Below are 5,162 nucleotides of genomic sequence, written 5' to 3'. Positions count from 1 at the left end.
AAAAAAAAAAAAAAAAAAAATTATGACCAGTTGTGGAACGGGTTTTTTATTTTGTTCTCTTATCATTTTATGACCAGATGTGTAGCGGGTCTTTTAGTTTTCTTTTATGTTATGACCAGCTGTGGAGCAGGTCAATTTTTTTCTTATGATTGTTAGGGTTATGACTAGCTGTGTAACAGGTCTATTTTATGCATTTTCTTTTTATAACCAGCTGTGTAGCGGGTATATTTTTTTTTCATTGATGTTATGACCAGCAGTTGAGCGGGTCTAAAAAAAATAATATTATGACCAGCTGTGGAGCGGGTTTTCTTCTGTTTTGCTCGAGGACTAGCAAAATGTAAGTGTTGGGTAGGGCTGCACATGGGCGGGTATAAGCTAAAACCAACCTCGCACCCATAGGCTGCGGGTATGGGTTTAAGTGGGTTTAACCCGACTATTTAACTGTCGTACATTTGCTGCCTAACTGTTTTTTAGCTACTCGTTATTTTTTCATTCTCTCTTTCTTTTTTGTTTGACACAACCCTCTCTTCCATCGTTCTTAATCAAGATAAATATTTGATCCAAAACTTGTAGAATGTGTGCGTAGCTCTCACAACTGTTTTGTCATATTGCTAATCACCATCTTCTCTGTTTCAGCAAAACCTCTCAAACCAATAAAGGGATGGATATGCGTGGTTCAAGGTTCATTGGTTTCGCTCTGTGCACGTGAATAAGTCCTAATAAATCAAACTCCATGTGAACGTCCAAGGAACGATCTGTACTGTATAACTTAGGTAAAAAAGAAAAGGGTGTTCACGTCGGTTCTTCTTGTCAATGCAAAACATATTAAATTAATTAAATAACTCTGAAAGTGAATGAGAGTTTATTAGGATTAGGGTTTCATAATGGATCGGACGGTTAGGATTAATTTTATCTAAAGATATATATTTTGCGGGTTTTTCGGGAGGGTATGGACGGGTATGAGCTAAAACCAACCTCGCACCCACGGACAGCGGGTATTTTTTTTCATAACCAACCCCGCACCCACAACGGACGGGTATGGACTAAAAACCCACGGGTTTAGCGGGTACGGGTGGGTATGAGTATCGTGGGCGGGTCTTGTGCAGCCCTAGTGTTGGGGAATTTAATAAGCACGAAAGTGCGACGCATTTTCACCCATAATTACATTAGCAAAGACTCGTTTTATCACTAATTAACTTGTTTTAAGTCTTTTCCAGGAAATAACCTCTTATGGAGAAAGTTGCTCGAAAAGTTGTTTTTGTACCCATGAAGGTCATTTACTAAACGGACCCATACTTTGGATAAGGGGCATCACGGTGCTATTCACACCCCAGAACAGGATAGGGGCACTCCACCTTCTTCACCTGATTTTTGGCGGGAAATTGGTTTGAAAATTCCGGTAAAATGCATATATGTCTAGGATGATTTCTAGACGTAATTTCATGCTCGTTCTCGTGGATTCAGTTTGGTTTGGGCCTGTTAAGAGTAAACATGCTTGGTATTGGACTTCCATTCGAAAATAGAGGGTTTTATTCACGCGCGGAAGAAAACAGAGGTTGGATATATTTTGGGAGATTCTGTTGGAAGATACGTATTGATTTAGAGAAAATATTATCCTAGGATTATATTCTGCATTGATTGAGAGAAATTTGAGGAATCAGGAAACATAAATAGATGAAAAAGGAATCATTTTCGTAGCATGCAGAGAAGATTTTATTCTCGGGTTTCCTTTGGTTTGAAAATGGAAAGAAAATGGTTAAAACAGGGAAGAATATCTCCTCTCATTAGTTTTACTTAATCCAAGAAGAGAATTCACGTGTTTGGAGTATGTATCCATGAGCAGAAGCGTGAAAGAGAAAAGAAGAAAATTCCCGAGAACATAATAAAATTTATTTCGAAGATATTTTTGAGTTATTACGAGGATTTTTATCGACATGTTGAGTATAAATAGTGTGCCGTGGAGAAGAGAGAGGTTATTGAGAGTTTGGGGAGAAGAACAAAGAGTTCCAGACCATTTGAGTCATGAATTATATATTTGAGTGTGTTTTTATCATGAGGAGTTAAATCCCTACACCGGGTCGACGGAGGAATCCGAGTTCCATACATGGGTGAATTTATTCTATTCTTTTTATGACTTTTGCACTTATTTTAAATTAAATTATGATTTGAATTAATTAGTTATTATTTTATTTGATGGGTCATGCTTGCTAAAATGTTTGATGTCTCATGCTTACGATTTATAACTAATATTTTGACAATCTACTTTGGCTAAATAAGAGTCGACGTTATTTTATTTATTGAGCGATAATTGTTGAGAATAAATAATTGAGCCTTATGATATGAATTCGGTGGAATCTTAGTCCCAGTGACTCTTGCTTTTATTAAACCTTAAAATTTAATCTTCACAAGTCCGAGAATTTAAACCTCATTATTACAAAAACTTTGAAAATCCAGTGTAGGAGGCGATGTAGGCCTTCAGGAACAAAAATTAATTTTGAATTTAAGTTTGTTAAATTTTTTTTTAACCGGTTTTCTAATATGAGTGTGGTGTTGTGCAATTTTTATTTTCTTGTGATCTGAATACAAGAGTCCAAATGTTTAGATTGGTAAAGGTAAATTTTCGAACCCTGCCTATTCCTATGCATATGACAAACATCATATTTTGCCATATATGCACCCACTATGTGTATGCCAAATTGCCAAACTCATATGCCTATATGTCAGAAAAAACATATAGGCATACACGATGGAGTTTCTATCGGGTGATAAAGACTTCATCGCTCGATAGTCTTTCCATCTAGTGATGGTCAGACCATCTCCAGCAATAGTCATATTACCTCCAAGTAGTTATATATATATATAATCTATCTTTCTCTCATATTTTTCTCCTTTCTAATATATTTTATATCTAAAGGGTCCCACTTAATATATTATCTGCCGAGATTTTTTATAAATACCCCACCACCCAAATAAATATATATATTTTATTCATTAGGTTTCCACTCAACATAATTAAATATATGTTTTTAATCAAATTTGACATATTTATCATAATGGGAAAACTTATTTGTCATGCCACATAGCATGCCAAAATGCTTTTTTTGACATGTGCATAGGAATAGGCCTAAAGTGAACTGAACATATTTGGCCGACTTTAGACCCTACACTCCCAAGTTTTGTTAAACTTCTACGTAGGTAGATAGTATAGATGGACTAATTATGTTCGGACTATAATAACTTTGAACCTTTGTTCGCTATCAGAGTACATTCACATTTCTGGTAATAGTAAATTCCTTAGAAAAATTAATTAAGTTTCATGGAATCAATGACTATGCTTATGTTTCTGCTTGTCGTATCGTTTCCTTAACATTCTATATTTTAGAGAGAAATCATGCGATTCACAACAATAACTTAGAAAAATACTAATCAACAGCAGCCTACAGCGACCTTGTTCTTCAACAAAGACATTGAATGGTTAACTGGATAACCGATTTAAGTAGTTTGTAATAATTAATCAAAGAAAGTTAGATTAGATTAAGTAGTAGCTAAGATTGGTTAAACCTGTTTTAGATCTTTGTTCGGTTTCCACTTCCTCTGCCAAATTGGAAAGGGCTAAAAGGCTGATATCATATAAACAAAAAGGAAAAACCGCAAAAGGACGCTGTAGTATATCTAAATGCTAAGCCAGTCAAGATAGCAATCCAAGGTCTCTGGCCAATCAGTTAACATGCATGCTAATTTCTTCAGCTACCATCAAATTTCATATTCATATATGTAGATCTCCATAATAACTAGTCTGACAGCGCGAGTATTAAAATTTATACTCGAGTGCGTAATAGCTTCCGCTTTAGGACCGGCGATAGAACACTCATTCACTATTTTTACTTCATTTACTTTTCCTTTCCATTCAAACCAAACACGTCTTGTTTCGCTGGAGCTCAACTTCATGTAACAAGGGAAGAACCTACTTCTTCAAAAAGGGGGACACCAAACCTATAGCAAAGAACCAAACAGAAACGTCGAGGCCCAGTCTTTTGATTAGCCAGGTCTTAATCAACTTGCAAAGAGTCTTGATCATGCTGAGTTTTCTTGAAAATTAACAAAAATAAAACAAAAAATCTCAATTCAAGTGGATAAATTTTAAAAGGGAAAATGGATCATTTATCCAAATATTTTTTAATCCCGGTTCAAATAGACGAGTAAAAAATAATTCGGGTGAAATGGACAAAAAAAATAGCAAAGATGAAACTGGATTCACCATATCTTAAATTTAAAACATAGCAAGGATGAAACTGGATGCATCCTGTGTAAATTAAAAATAAGAAAAATTATTTGAAAATGGAAACGATGAAACTGGTTACATCTTGGCCATTTTTAAAATTTTGACAATTTAAACAATATCTAAATCTAAATGTCCTTTTTATCCGGAAATTGTTGATTTTGATCTTTTTAAGCAATTTTGTGATTCTAAAACTATTCTACAAGACGGGTATTAATTGTTTCAATAAGAGGAAGGTAGTAGTTTGTAACGTTTGGTTTTTGATCTGTATTGAGGGTTAATGCTTTCTTCTGAAAATCTAATTGGTAGTTGATAAGGACGCCAGTGATTAGATGGAACAGGTATGCTTATTGGCCATAGACTTTGACTTATAGGACAACATTCCAAATTTCAGCAACTAAACTCAAGTCTTGCACATATAGTTTCGTTTTTAAAATCTTTAACTTCTTCAAAACTTTAAAGCAATTCACATCAACTTTTCTGATCTTTCCAGAAAGCAGACGTACTAAATTTCCCTAATATTGCCTGTCTGCGATACATCATGAGTCTTAATGCTCAAATAGGCCCGACCTGAACTAAAATAATGGGAGAGTAGCTGAGCTCGAGTCACTTCCCGGTGCTATAACACACTGGATTGCATAACTACACAAATGAATATGTATTTCCAAACCATCAAATTTCACATTCATTTATGTGGATCATAAGATACGAATTTATGGTGCACTAGTGTGCGAGATAGCTCCTGTCTTTGATTTATTTTTTCTTTCCATTCAAACCGAACACGTTTTTTTGTTCACTGGAGCTGAACTTACTCATAGTATTCTTCCATACTATAAATCTTTTACAAACTCAAACGGTCAAAGACAATTCATTCATAACCAAA

This window comes from Papaver somniferum, chromosome 6 (assembly GCF_003573695.1).
Source record: "Papaver somniferum cultivar HN1 chromosome 6, ASM357369v1, whole genome shotgun sequence".
NCBI classification, from domain to species: domain Eukaryota; kingdom Viridiplantae; phylum Streptophyta; class Magnoliopsida; order Ranunculales; family Papaveraceae; genus Papaver; species Papaver somniferum.
This window is presented reverse-complemented; position numbering follows the sequence as displayed.